Source organism: Eptatretus burgeri, chromosome 3 (genome assembly GCF_056783735.1).
Source record: "Eptatretus burgeri isolate ZD-2024b chromosome 3, Ebu_testis_v1, whole genome shotgun sequence".
Classification (NCBI taxonomy): Eukaryota; Metazoa; Chordata; class Myxini; order Myxiniformes; family Myxinidae; genus Eptatretus; species Eptatretus burgeri.
Window position 1 is genome coordinate 39,028,049 of NC_140963.1, and position 16,020 is coordinate 39,044,068.

Consider the following 16,020-nt stretch of genomic DNA (forward strand, 5'->3'; position numbering starts at 1 on the left):
CATGCGCAGGTAGATATAATTTGGCAGGCCTGCTCCAGCCTCGTGAAACTTGTGCAATCTGCTGTCCACGGCTGTCTGGATTCGTCGCGCAGATGGATAGCTGAGAAGCGGTCTTTCACGTTCATCATCTTGAACCACTCACTCATTATCTGGGTGAGGATGATTGTGCCTTCGCTGATGCCCAGTGAATCCTTGAAGGTCTTTAAAGCAGCGACAGTCTTGTCATTGAACACTTGGCATACCAATGGTACGCTCTGGAGTTGAAGGGGCTTGGGGAAAACAGCGGTGTGCGTCAGCTTAGTTAAGAGAATAGGAGTCGCCTGGTCGATCTCATAAACCTTCTGAATATCACTCCAGTAAGCTTTGTAGTCATTACCATCTAAGACAAATGAGAGTGTCTTGCCATCAACAGTAATCCAGTTGTTGCGAACATTTTTGAAGATGTGCACGTAGTCGTACACTAAGAACATAGATTGTTCTTGAATTGACAGCACTTGGCAACTTCCTGGTCCTCCAAGTTTTGAATAAACACTGCGGCTGGTATTACAATTGTCACATATCAAATAAATCACAGTACCGCCAGCACCAACTACAGCTGATGCAGCTTTGATAATTTGATAAGGAGTTCCTTCAGCTGATCGGCAGTTAGTTTTTTGCAGGGCAAAATGCGTAGAATATAGCGTGGACCACCGAAATGGCAGGCAACTTCAACAACCATAGCATGTGAAGCAAGCATTTCATGTTCACCACCCGCTGCTGCATTTTGAGCATATCCTCCAACATGCCCTCCAGAAAATCGCAATGTCTCGACCAGCTTTACCTTGTCAAACATTAAATTGACCAAACGCTGCTGTGGTTTAAGCTGGTTGAACAAGGTTTTGAGGTTGGAGTCCTGCTGACTATACTAGCAAGCATCTGTTTTACCTTTTTTGTTGATGGTAGAATGATTAAGCCGGATCGACGAATCATTTTGTATGCACTGGGTGATATGTTGTGAAGCTGCATTGCGAAAATCATAGTATCAGTATCAAATCGGCGACGATCAAGGGGTTTGAACATAAGATGCAGCTGCGACAGAAGGAAGGTGAAATGAGGAAGCTCGTGTGCCTCAGTCAAACAACAGAGCTGGCTTATTACAAGCTGAAGAATTTCCTTGCTTGTGCATTCATAGATATTTACCTGGTCAGTTATGGATCTAATCTGGGACCATTTTGAGAGCAGGCTGTTCTTCTGCAAAGGAAAAAGTCGTTTGGGCACCTCAATGCCATCTTTCTCAACTCTATTCAAGAATAGAAATCCAAAAGGTGGGTGAACTTGTTGGAAATGAAAGAACTGCTTGACAGTTTGTCCAGTAGCATCAGTTCTTGATAGGTAAAGGTTTTCCTGGTCTTTTATGATGTAAAAGCCAGGAAAATAGGAGCTGATTTTAGCCCAGAAGTGGTCGAAATCTTGGATATTGTCTGCAGCCTCATCAGCTGCCTGCATCTTCTTAGCTCTTGATTCTGACGTAGAAGATGATGTTGGGCGTGGAGCTGAGGTCACCTGCTTCAGAGCTGATTTCGGTACTCCAGGAAATATTGATGGGGGTTCTTTGGGTCGTTTGCCACCCCTCACAATTGAAATGTGTCTCACAAATATATATATATCTCCTTTAAGCACCTCAAGCTTTCTTTCTCATTTGGCATTGCCAATATCCATCTCTCCCTCTCCTCAGGATCTTTTGGGAAGGATATGACCTTTACATAAGGCGTCCCATCATAGTTTCCTCTACAACCGAAGTAGCTGCAACGACGTGGCATATTGTCACCAAAGCAGGAAACAACACAAAGATCCTGTGAGATCACCAGCTGGACAGTTTCTGAAAGAGAAACAAACAAAACATACACGAGTTAACGATGATAGAAATCAGCAGTTGGTACACAATGTCATGTTTTGTGATAGACTTTACAAAAGTTTTCCTCTATGAGTGAGACACAAAAACGGGCAAAAAAATACCAAAATTCAGTAATTTGACCTTGAAATATGACCTTTTGACCTTGCAGATGACCTCAAGTGGTGTTGAAAATGACACTGTTGAACTCGCCGTCCTCAAAAACCCCTATATGGATCCCGAGATCGTGTCTCTAGCCCTTCTAGAAGCCATTTTAGCCCCGGACTCAAGTTAATCCTTCAGATTCAAGTTACAAACCCCGAGATCGCGAGGTTCGAGTCCTTCTCGAGAAGAGTCCATGGTTTGAAATGAAAATTTAACAGACACGAGTCAATGTTGGTGTCTCTCTGGGTCGATACAGAAGTTAATGGATTTTGTCAAATAAAGATTATGCAAGTATGTAACCACTATGGGATAGCAAGGTTGTGTGTGTGTGTTCTGCAATGAAAATCATTGTAATGGCAAGAAGAGCAGGTAATGAGTTTCTTAATTTTTTATTTTTAAAACAAGTGGAAATAATCAAGTACAGGTGTAAGAAAAATGTTAATTTATCCCTGGGGGCTAATGTGCTGGATTTTTAACTAATTTGTCATTTGTACATTTGACAACACCTTGTCCTAAAAAGGCAAATCCACTTCTTTTTTTTCTGGGGAAGTTTCGGGAAGGGGGGGGTGGGTGGTGGAGGGTGGTGGTCTTGTCTGTTTGATTCATGACTTGATTATTAACTTTCAGAATAGTGATTTGCAGATAGGTATTGCATCGGTGTCATTCCGTTGGATTCATGTTAAACTAGGCATCGCATCTGCTGGCATTAGTTACCTCCACCAGCGAAGGTGGAGGTTATTTTCACCCCTCTGTCTATCTTTGTGTCGAGGATGTCTCAAAAACTTGTCTGGGTGCGGATGAAATTTGGTGGACAGGTTGGATGTGTAACAAGGACGAACTGGTTAGATTTTGGTGAAGATCTGGATCCGATGACTAGAATTTTTAAAGTGATTCTTCACCATTGATAGAAAGGGCCAAAAACCGATATGTAGCACGATATCTCTAAAAGTTGTGGACAGATTCACATGAAACTTGGTGGACACTTTGGGTGTGTGACGAGGAAGAATTGATTCAATTTTGGTGAAGATCTGATGATTCTTTTTTTTAAATAGATTCTTCAACATTGATAGATATAATAAGGACGAAAGTGCTATCTGATGCTCAACGAAGGTTTATTGACCTCATTAAAGGGGTCTACGGGGCAGGGGGGGGGGGTTGACCCCTCAAGATTGTGATTTGCTTTCTTCTCTGAATCTACACGCACAATTTCAATTAAACTTGACCACAACCTTCATCACCCGGGCTGTACCAAAGTTTGTTCACGGCATTAAAAAAAAAAAAAATCGGTCCAAGGGGGTCTGTGGGGATTTGAGTGACTTGCTCCTGATCCAGGTGTGCTTCAAGACATGTGCTCCTATTTTTAATATTTTTTTTCTGTATGCAGCCTGTGGCCGTTAGTTGCATCATTGTTGAGAGCGTGGCTGTGATGCTGATGTAATTCCCCCTGTTTCCAGTAAGCTGGTACACATTTTGCTGACCTCTGAAGGACGACAGGCTGAGTCAACCCACCTGGTGTTATTTCATTGGAATGCTCGGGGCTTGAACTCAAGACCCTAAGATTTTACGCAAGCCACCTTAACCATTAAGCCAACACCATGCTGATGCATACGAAACTTATGAAATACGCAACAGCAACCAGCGGCCAATTGTTCTGTTTCTGGATGAAAATCGGACATACCTCCATCATGACACTACTATCATGATACTAACAGCAAGGATCACCACTTTAAACTTCCTTTGTGCATTCACAAGCCTCAGATATGTCCTTCCAATCTGTGTTCAGAAGAACCTCATCCAGGTACACAGTCCATTCACAGGTTGTGGTCCGTCGGCGGTTTGTGGAGCACATGCCCTATCCATGAGGGTCTTGCCACCAGCCCACGTGGTCAGGAGTTTGCAGTAAGAGCAGTTGCCCGTTCGGTGAGCTGAGGAAGTTCTCCACGTCTTTTATTCAGCAGAAGCACATCCTTTTCTCTCAGGTACTTTTCCAAGTATTTTTGAGCTTTAAGAGCCATTTTAGATAACAATCCCTATCCTAGACACATGAGATACTTTACCTTTCCCCGAACACAGGCTTTGCCTGGAGTTTGCGCATATAGCATTCTGGGGTATATGAAGTCATTTTGAAAGTCCTGTATTGGGGCTGTTAAATAGGATTTGATGGATAGTTCTTTACCAATCCAAGCCATCTTCAAAACCCATTGGGATTTATGGTAATGTATGCTGGGATTCCATCGTTTTTATGGACAACCTTTTCTGGCAAGTGGATTGCCTTCAGCTGAGTTGATTTCGAGTCCACTGATTGAGACGTCATAAAAGGGCCTGATTGGTTTCGTAACTGAAGAAGCAAATGCAGAACAATGGGAACATTGAAATCACCAAAAATGTAATTCATAACGAAGCAAACATCTTCCTCAACTGTGTGGTTTTTGCCTGAAGAAATGGCAATTTGAACTTCTAATATTCCTCCATGAAGTCGTTTTTACCAGCATCACGACAGTACCTCGTATTGAAAAGCCACAATGCATTATTTTTTCTGAATCTACAAAACCAAACTACAGCAGCATCCTGAAACTAGATACCCTGAACTTGCAAATACAAATGTTGAATTGTTTTCAAAAATTAAATGATGAAGCCAGGCTTTATTTTACAGGAAATGCCCTCGGTTGTGGAAGTCTTGTGCTGAATCGCTCATGCCATGTGTCGGTCAATCGCCTATTGAATCTGCATACTACAGGTCAGGAGCTTATCCTGCCTTTATCGAAATATATGTCATTGCTGCGTCCACTTTCCGCCCGTACTTCAAGAGCCTCCATCTGGCCATCCCCCAGGCAGTTGCCTGGCCCATCCCTATCTCCTGCAGATGTCGATCAACCTGCTGCAACCACAAGGAACGTGGTCGGCCTATTGGTCTCATTCAATCACGAGGCTCCCTCGCTGAGAGAATTTGGTAAGCAGGATCAGCGTCATCCATATATTGTTGTGGGGCCAGGTCTCGGTAGCGAGCACGACCGCTAGATGGAGCAGTAGAATCAGCTCCACTGAACACCCGGAATCGAGGTCGTATCTGAAAGGTCACGGGTCCCTTATCGGACCGAAGATCACCAATAGGTCGACCACGTGGGATAGGGTCAATTGCCAATTTCAATATATCTAAATACCCACGTCGCCAAACAACTGGGGATATTCACCCTCTGCAGGATCTGCGCGATCCGGGCCGTTACCGAGCCGGATCTCAGTCGTACTCCGAGTGGAGAGTACCAGGTTCCTGCTGGGCCGATTGCATGATTACGGCAACAATGAAGCCTCTGAATTCCCATTCGCAGCGTGGCAAAGCAATGGTAGAAAGGACAAGGACGAGCTGGGACATTCAACAATAGGGGTATTTATTTATAATAATAATCGTGGAGGGAAGCACACAAAGAACAGAGTTATCCGAATATAAAAGAAATGGAAATTTATACACCAGCAGTTATACAGTTGCTGCTTAAAGACGGGCACACACACACACACACACACACACACACACACACACACACACACACACACACACACACACACACACACACACACACACACACACACACACACACACGGACCATGTCGGGTCTTTATTGAAGGCTTCCAGCTTGAGGAAAGGTGAGCTGGAGACCAGAGTCTGTGCTTGGACCTGTCCACCTCGTGTGGTCTTTGATGATCCGGCTCGGCGGGACTCGAACCCGCAACACGATACCGCTCCAAGCAACAGGTACCGCGCTCTCCAACTGGCCACGCACCAATCGACCAAGACCAAGGAGAAGATCAGATGCTACGATGACCCAGGACAAGACGAACCAGCCAGCACCAAGACCCCGACCCCCAAGATGATGACCAACGCTCCCAGCCTGGGGTTCCTTTATATTCCTTTTCCTCCAGGGTGAGAAAATCGCCATCTGAGGTGATCTCCACCCTCATTGGCCGGCGTGTCATGGGAAAGTCGCTTTCTGTTGCGTGATTGGACAAGGGGCACGCCCCTGCCTTACTGGGCGGAGTCCAGCTCTGAGGCGATGGAAATCTCCGCCCAGGTACGTGGCCGAACGCACGTGGGCAATGGCGTCGGTGTGTGAAGTGAAGTGAAGGAGATTTGTTGTAAACGAAACTCCGCAGCACACACATGTAATTCCTGTAAGACAAAGGTAGGGGGTCCCAACTATAAACACACACTTACTGCGATAAAACAGTTCTAATGGGACCAAGCTGTTGTGTGCAGTAAGCTTCCAAATTCGTAACTATATATATATATATATATATATATATATATATATATATATATATATATATATATAGCCTGGTGTTGACGCAGTGGTTCGGGCAGCGGCATGGGATCCAAAAGGTCCTGAGTTCAGTGTGAGTTATGTGTGTATATATATATATATATATATATATATATATATATATATATATATATATATATATATATATGTATATGTATGTATATTGTTGCGGTATTCGCGCCCGCCGGCGTGCTGACGGCCACGTAACTCGAATCGCGGCACGTCGCCCACCGGACGGACAATCCAGTCGTGACCCTCTTGGACTAACGCCGGGAACCACTCACGGGTGGACCTTTCGGTCTCACCGCGATCGAGCCAATCAGCCCCCGCGTGGGATAGGGTTGCTCGCCGAATTCGACCTACCTAAGTACCCACGCGGAGGGTAGACCGGGTGATCGCACCTCGCCGCAGGTCGACTTCGGACACGGGCCACTTAAGCGACCCGTTCCGTACTATCAGAATAACCGAGCGGTGTTATCGTCGACCTCGACGGTTCGATTAATTATCGGGCGTATTCAGCCCACTACCAACCCTTTACGTGAAGCAAGATGGGGATTCAATAGAGGAAAAGACGAAGCGAAGCGGGAGAACAGTTCAATAATAAAGCACATTTATTCGCGGCACACGGGAAGCACACATTCAATTCCATCAAAAGCACACAGAAAAGACACAATTCCATTTACACAAAAAGCAAATATAAAAGCGAAAACACAATGCAGAGCTAATACCGACTACCGAGCACACGGCAACACTTATACAATTCTACTTCACAGACGGCGCCGACAACACATACCCAAAACCAAGGAAAAGAAATACCCTCAAGGATGAGGCGGGCCTGAGGCCGAGACCGGGTCGGCCTACCCGTCTGGTGATGAGACGAGGAGCGGCGATGGCGCCTCAACTCCGCGGGCCTCGCGGACAGTGTCTGGTAGGGGGTGGGAAAGGGGCCCCCTTGGTCGCACTATCTCAGCGCGGGGGGAAACAGGAGGGGGTTGCTGATGCTCGGGGTATAGAGGATCTTTATTATCCCACGACGAGCCTCTCCACCTCGGCCAGGTCGCGCTGTCGGCCTCCCTCGGGTGCAGCTTCCTGCACGACGCGAGCACCCCCTCGTCTGGTGTCGCCGCCTTTCCACAGCTCGTCCCCTCCGTTCCGACTCCAACGCACACGACGAGCAGCTCCACCGCCCGCGAAGTCTTGACTCTCTGTTTCCGACTCTCCTACTCTCCGCCTCTCCGCCTCTGGACTCTCCGCCTCTGGACTCTCCGCCTCTCGACTCTCCGACTCTCCTTCTGACTGACAAAACACGGTCCTTTTATCCCCCCCGTAGCTTCGCCTTTGACCCCCTCCCTTTGACCTTTCACCTCGCTCCCCATTGGCCCGAGCAAAAGTGGGCGTGAAGGCTTTTTGATCCATAAATTTGCATATATTGATCGTCCTGGAGGCGGGGCCAAATCGCCCCTCGCTCACCGATTGGACGGCAAAAAGTGGGCGTGTGTCGTTTTTGATCCGTTTTTGAAGCACAAAATCCGTGATTTTGTACACGCTGTTCGACGCGCGCCCTGCACGAGTCCAACACCGGTACCCACAGCGGGGCAAGAACTGTGGCGATGCTACGGTTGCGAGGTGTGACGGGAAGGTCGTGGCGGTTGTGGTGAAGCGGCGTTGTGGTTGGTGGTTGATGTTGTGGTTGTGGTGGTAATCATGGCGGTTGGTCCAAAATAAAGATAGTAAAAGAAAAACGGCTATCCTGAAGAGTCGCAGCACGCATAAACGACATGTATTCCCACTAGACAACGGGTTTGGGCCTAACTACACATATACTTGCCGAGATACCTCACCTAAGGGACCTGAATGGTGGTTTGCGAATTTGGTAACCACAACACTACCCCCTCCCCTTTTTACAGACTCGTCCCGAGTCGTCAAATTTTCGTGTGCCATCATGTGTAGTTTTCCCCTAGTACATTTTACCTACGGATCCCTGAGTGCAACATTCATGGTATTCGTGTCCCCAAAATAAATAACCTGAGGGCTGCGTAACTATCTAAACAAACTCACTCATACGGACGACTTAAATAAAATTGCCGGCGCGAGGACATACATGCCGGGGGCGCACTCATATTTACAGTACATCTTACCTTAACTTACAAATTTTACACTAAACCATGGCCCAGGATCATTGAACTCTGCAAAAGAAAAGCAGTTAGCAGGGAGCCAGGCTGCCCACATGCAGTCTCTGGCTCAAACAATGCAGGTGACAGGGAACGTGGCTGGCTGCTCACACGCAGTCCAAGGCCTTCCCTTTTGAACTGAACGCAGTGAACCACAACGGTGCATGGGCTGCACAAACGCAGTCTCCGTGCCAGCTCAAGTGGCACACGCAATGAACACAACGAATGGATGGATGAATAGGATGGACCGAATGCAGTGAACCACAACGGTGCATGGGCTGCACAAACGCAGTCTCCGTGCCAGCTCAAGTGGCACACGCAATGAACACAACGAATGGATGGATGAATGGATGGACGCAAACACGGTGCACGGGCCGCCACTGCAGGCCCGTGTTGTAGCTGCCAACAGGGCAGTTCTTGCAGCTTGCAAACTGTTGCTTTCTGATCCTGGCGCACATGGAAACGAACAGGGGGGGGGGGGCAAAGCAAAAATTGAACGGGGCTGGTGAACGTGGGCAGTGGGCATGGCATGGCAAAGGCAGCAGGCAAACACAGCCCGCAGAAGAAGGCCGCTGCAGGCAAACACAGCCGGCAGATGAACTGGCCGGCACAGGCCTTGAAGAAAAAACAGCCAGCCGGCAGATGAAGTGGGCCGGTACAGGCCTTGCAGCACAGCAGCTGCAGACGATCCAGCCGGCACAGGCCTCGCAGCAAAACAACAGCTGCCGATGAAGTTGGCCGGCACAGGCCTTGAAGAAAAACAGCCAGCCGATGAAGCTGGCCAGCCTTTGCCGTTCAGTGGAGGTTGGTGGAGGGGGTGCGGTGGTGCTGGCCACTCGGAAGGCGGGCTCGGACCTACCTACCTGTCTCCCTCCCACCTATCGCCTTTGCCGGTCACTGTACATACCCACTCCCTTAATTTGTCAAACCCCAATTTAGCCCCAACTTTTTTTTTTTTTTTTTTTTTTTACTTCCCCACTATAAATCGTCCCCTAACCCCCTTTATCGTCCTTGTTCGGCTAACCTATCCTGTCACCTAGCCTACTCCCAACCCCTACGTTCCCTTCCCGGAGGGGAATAAGGGAGAGCTAACGTCCTGTGTCGAGGCCCAACTCAGAATGGCCTCCCCAGAGTTCGGCGATCTATAACCAAAGTGGGTCCAGCGGCCCACAACGACAGCGAGGGGATGGATGGTGCGGAGGGGTACATCTCCTAATCTACCCTAACCATTTAACTGTTAAACTACCCCGGGGCTTTCAACAAGCGCCTCTCGCTTAAACTATTGGTTCTAACAACCCAGATTCCCGTCGCCTGTGTTGGTGTCCTCACAATTTCGGGCCTCGCCCCCCAATTTTCTCTCCGTGCCCTCACACGGTCTCCTGGCTGGGACACGTGGCTCCCTTTGGCAGGCACGACCCTCTGCCGAATCTCCCGCTATGGCACCCCCGGGCACTACACTGCCTCCGAGCCTACCAGCTCCCTAACACCGGGGAGTGCCCCCCATGGCACCTCCCCTGAAACGCACACGTGGCAGGCCGGCCTCCCGGGCCCCTTTCCGAGGGTCACCCGTGCCCACAACACTGCCCACGCGGCTAATGGCGCCCCGGGCCCCCGCACCAAGCAGGCGCACCCCGTGCCCACTACGCTATCCCGGCCCCCCATGGGCCCTTGGCCTACCGCGGCCGACTAGCCTGGTGCCCGGGGTACCCACTCAGCGATACTCACCTTTCGCAGCCACGCTCCCAAGCCCGTCAACAGGGCTCCTGCACCCCTCCAAATGGGTCTCGAGCCTACTTTCCCACCAACAGCAAAACGACCTCCATTTTTCAATTTGACTAACCCAGCTAACTCACTTTACTCTGACCCCGGGGTCCCTTGGGCGGGAGTCACTCCTCCCCCCAATCACTCATCGCACCATGCATTCCCCATTCACTCCATACACACAGACCCGCTGGCCTCACTCACTCACCAAGCACATGCTTCCAATTCACTCACCAACAACTCAACACACACACCACTGAACTCTGCCATCCTTCTAACTACCTCCCCTAACTAACTCGTGCTCCCACGTCATCCCTTACACTACAGCACGTTTCATTTAACACTACGTAGCTAAACTACGTCCCCTCTACACACTCACTGTCAGTCACTGTCCTCGAATGTCCCAAAAATCAATTTCCCAAGGGGGGGAATTTCCTCCCTTCCTACTGGGCTCGTGAACTCGTCGCAAGACTCTGAGAGCCCTGCGCCTCTGCGGGAGCGGCTGTTCCAGCACCGACTCCTCCGGCAAGACATATCCATGAGGGCGTAAGGTCGCCCTTGTAAGGCCTCAGGCGGTCCGCGTGGACGATCCGAGGGAGGGCTCGTGGTCCCATTTTAATTTTTAGGACCACGTCACTGACTTGCGCCAGGACGACCCCCGGGCCCTGCCAAGGTGAGGTGAGCTTCGGGCATCTGCCCTTCCTTCGCCGGGGGTTAAAGAACCAAATCTTTGCCCCCGGTGGGTATTTGCTCACCTGGCTCCGGTGGTCGTACCTGCGCTTCATCTTTATGCCCGCCTGTTGGAGCTGGTGTCGTGCGAAGGCGTGGACCTTCTCCAAGCCCTCCTCCAACCGACGGGCATAGCCCTCCCCCGGGGGCCTATCAAGCCGCTCAGGCGTCGGACCGCACAATAAATCGACGGGGCTTCTCAGCTCCCGTCCATACATCAACAGCGCCGGACTACATGCGGTAGACCCGTGCTGGGACGCGCGATAGGCCATCAGGAGGTACGGAAGGTGTTCGTCCCAGTCCTCCTGGTTAGTGGCGGTGAAGAGGGCCAACTGTTGGACCAGGGTCCTGTTGAACCTCTCCACCATGCCATCAGACTGTGGTCTCAGGGGCGTTGTCCGTGTTTTCGAATTTCCAGGAGCCTGCACACCTCTTTTAGTAATTCACTCTCAAAATTTCGTCCCTGGTCCGTGTGCAGCTCCTGCGGAATCCCATACCGGCATGTAAATCCTTCTACGAAGGCCTTGGCCACAACCCCTGCTTCCTGGCTGGGAAGGGCAAAGGCTTCTGGCCATTTGGTGAAATAGTCCATAATTACGAGGACGTACTTATTACCCTGGCGAGTGGGGGGCAGTGGTCCCAAAATGTCCATGGCCACTCGCTCCAGGGGAGCCCCAACCTGATGTAGTTGGAGTGGGGCCCTCATCCTCTGTGGCGGTCCCTTTTTGCAGTACAGGCGTCGCATGCTCGACACCAGTCCTGTACATCGCGCCCCATGTTAACCCAATAGAACCGCCGGCGGGCCGAGATTTTGTTTTGGTCCTGCCCAAATGGCCGCCGGCGCTTGGTACCGTGCACCTGTTTCAAAATTTGGGCCTTAAACCCATCAGGGACTATCACCAGCCAAGAAGTTTGTTCAGAAGGAATCTCCACCCACTTGCGATACAAGATGTTGTCCCTCATTTCTAGGGTCCTCCACTGAGCCCAGTATGCCTTTGTTCGCGCCCCGAATGGGGCGATTTCCTCCCCACTGGGCCTCCTGTTTTCCTGGACCCATTTGTACACTGGCCCTAGCACGGGGTCTTCCCGCTGGGCCGTGCTCCATGCCAATCCACCAAATTCCTCTCCCGCGGTTAGTGGCAAAGTTGGGCCTACCATCCGGGCCGCACGGACTGGGAGTTTCGGGGAGGCGTCTGCCAATTGGTCCCTCTCCTCATGTCTCGTACAATATTTGCAGTTTTCCCTCAGACAGGGGCGTCGAGAGAGCGCATCGGCATTCCCATGAGCCTTACCGGCTCTATGGACCACACTGAAATCGTACTGCTGCAATTTTTCCAACCACCTTGCAATTTGGCCCTCCGGTTCCTTGAACCGTAAGAGCCATTGCAAGGAGGAATGGTCAGTTCGAACCAAAAATTTCCTCCCGTACAAGTACGGGTGGAAATGGCTCACGGCAGACAGCATAGCCAATAGTTCCTTACGAGTTACGCAATAATTTCGTTCGGGCCTACTCATGGCCCGACTGTAATACGCGATCACTCTTTCCACGACCCCTGTGTCTGAGACAAGACTGCTCCCAATCCTTCCTGGCTTGCATCCGTGTCCAGGGTATACATCCCGTCATCGGTGGGGTACGCTAAAACAGGTGCGGATGTCAAACACCCCTTTAATTTGAGGAAGGCCTCCTGGCACTCCTCCGTCCAATTAAATCTCAACCCCTTCTCCGTCAACCGGTGAAGGGGCCTGGCTATCTCCGCAAAGTTTGCCACGAAACGCCGGTAGTAGGAGCAAAGTCCCAAACAGCCCCGCACCTGTTTGACAGTTGTAGGTACGGGCCACTCCTCTACCGCTGTAATTTTTCCGGGGTCGGTCTTCACCCCCTCGCGGCCTATCACGTGTCCGAGATAGGCCACCTCTGTCGCGAACAAAGTGCATTTCTCTGGGCTCAATTTCAGCCCTGCCTGCCTGAGGTGCCCAAACACCTGGTCCAAATTGGCTATCTCCTGGGTGAATGTTTTAGCGTGTACCAGGACGTCATCCAGATACACCAGGCATGACTGCCATGGCATGCCGCCTAGTACACGCTCCATCAGTCTCTCAAAGGTGGCGGGGGCGTTACACAAACCGAACGGCATCACAGTGAACTGATACAGTCCCTTCCCTGTGCCCCCGCACGCGTGAGTGAACGGCCGTATGCAAGGGAGACCATGTGTGTGAGAGAGCGGGATGAGAGGGAGATGTCGGTTGGCATGCGGGAGCACGCAGCCGCGTCTCCCGGTGTGAATGTGATGGAGTGGACTGTGTGCGTCGTAACACGCAGGTATGCGTGGGTGGAATGGAGACGGAGACGGCGACAGAGGAGAGAAAGCCGAGTAGCGGCTGTAGTTGTTTCGCGGACCGTGCCGGGTTCACCCAGCAGTGAGCACGCGGTTCGTGCTGTGCAACGCACGAGACCACCACGTGCTCGCTTGCGAGAGTGAAGTCCCGGTCCGGAAGCGCACGCGGTGGATTTGCCGATCCCGCGGACGGACAAAGTTTAGGCAGGTAAACGGATTTGGACCGGACGGGTTCTCCACGCGATCGTGTGTGTTAAGCTCCAACGGGAAAAGCACATGTGTTCGCGTGGGGAACCCCTCGAGACGTGGGGCTTGTGTTTTTTTTTTTTTTTGCGCACGGTGACGTCATGGCTGCACGTGTGGTTGGAATCCGGCAGGAGGGGTATCTCTGCCGGATGGTACCGTCCAAGGAGGGACGAGGTACACGTGCAGCTGCATGACGTCACGGGCAGGTGCAAAGTGCGCGAGCTCTGAGTTGCCGCGCAGGTGCTGCGCATGGAAAAAAAAAAAAAAGCAAGCCTCACTTTCGGGTGCACAGGATTCCTGGGCAAGGGGTGAAAGACCCCCTTACCTGGGCACAGGATGAAAACTAGTTAGGGGGAAGGGTTAGCTTAGTTAGACCGACTTCATGGGGCAGGGGTAAGTCCTCATGGAGTCCGTGGAATGGATAAGTTAGAGGGATTGTAGCCAGATTTAGGTTGGGAAATAAAATGAATTTTTGAGTTTGGAGACATGGACAGCTTGTGGATGTGTAGAGGGGACTAGCTTAGCTACGTAGTGTTAAAAGGAACGTGCTGTAGTTTAAGGGACGACGTGGGAGCACGAGTTAGTTAGGGGAGGTAGTTAGAAGGATGGCAGAGTTCAGTGGTGTGTGTGTTGAAGAGTTGTGAGGTGAGTACATGGTGAGTGAGTGAGGCCAGCGGGTCTGTGTGGATGGAGCGAATGGGGAATGCATGGTGCGATGAGTGATTGGGGGGAGGAGTGACTCCCGCCCAAGGGACCCCGGGGTCAGAGTAAAGTGAGTTAGCTGGGTTAGTCAAATTGAAAATGGAGGTCGTTTTGCTGTTGGTGGGAAAGTAGGCTCGAGACCCATTTGGAGGGGTGCAGGAGCCCTGTTGACGGGCTTGGGAGCGTGGCTGCGAAAGGTGAGTATCGCTGAGTGGGTACCCCGGGCACCAGGCTAGTCGGCCGCGGTAGGCCAAGGGCCCATGGGGGGCCGGGATAGAGTAGTGGGCACGGGTGCGCCTGCTTGGTGCGGGGGCCCGGGGCGCCATTAGCCGCGTGGGCAGTGTTGTGGGCACGGGTGACCCTCGGAAAGGGGCCGGGAGGCCGGCCTGCCACGTGTGCGTTTCAGGGGAGGTGCCATGGGGGGCACTCCCCGGTGTTAGGGAGCTGGTAGGCTCGGAGGCAGTGTAGTGCCCGGGGGTGCCATAGCGGGAGATTCGGCAGAGGGTCGTGCCTGCCAAAGGGAGCCACGTGTCCCAGCCAGGAGACCGTGTGAGGGCACGGAGAGAAAATTGGGGGGCGAGGCCCGAAATTGTGAGGACACCAACACAGGCGACGGGAATCTGGGTTGTTAGAACCAATAGTTTAAGCGAGAGGCGCTTGTTGAAAGCCCCGGGGTAGTTTAACAGTTAAATGGTTAGGGTAGATTAGGAAGTGTACCCCTCCGCACCATCCATCCCCTCGCTGTCGTTGTGGGCCGCTGGACCCACTTTGGTTATAGATCGCCGAACTCTGGGGAGGCCATTCTGAGGCTTCGTTGGGCCTCGACACAGGACGTTAGCTCTCCCTTATTCCCCTCCGGGAAGGGAACGTAGGGGTTGGGAGTAGGCTAGGTGACAGGATAGGTTAGCCGAACAAAGACAATAAAGGGGGTTAGGGGACGATTTATAGTGGGGAAGTAAAAATAAAAACAACAAAAAAATAAGTTGGGGCTAAATTGGGGTTTGGACAAATTAAGGGAGTGGGTATGTACAGTGACAGGCAAAGGCGATAGGTGGGAGGGAGACAGGTCGGTATGTCCGAGCCCGCCTTCCAAGTGGCCAGCACCACCGCACTCCCTCCACCAACCTCCACTGAATGGCAAAGGCTGGCCAGCTTCATCTGTTGGCTGCGTTGCTGCAAGGCAAAGGCCGGCCCACTTCGTCTGCAGCTGCTGTGCTGCAAGGCCTGTGCCGGCCGGATCATCTGCAGCTGTGGTACTTCAAGGCCTGTGCCGGCCAGTTCATCTGCCGGCTGTGTTTGCCTGCTGCCTTTGCCATGCCATGCCCACTGCCCACGTTCACCAGCCCCGTTCAATTTTTGCTTTGCCCCCCCTGTTCATTTCCATGTGCGCCAGGATCAAGGCAACAGTTTGCAAGCTGCAAGAACTGCCCTGTTGGCAGCTACAACACGGGCCTGCAGTGGCGGCCCGTGCACCGTGTTTGTGTCCATCCATCCATTCGTTGTGCTCATTGCGTGTGCCACTTGAGCTGGCACGGAGACTGCGTTTGTGCAGCCCATGCACCGTTGTGGTTCACTGAGTTCGATTCAAACCATCCATCCATCCATTCGTTGTGCTCATTGCGTGTGCCACTTGAGCTGGCACGGAGACTGCGTTTGTGCAGCCCATGCACCGTTGTGGTTCACTGCGTTCAGTTCAAAAGGGAAGGCCTTGGACTGCGTGTGAGCAG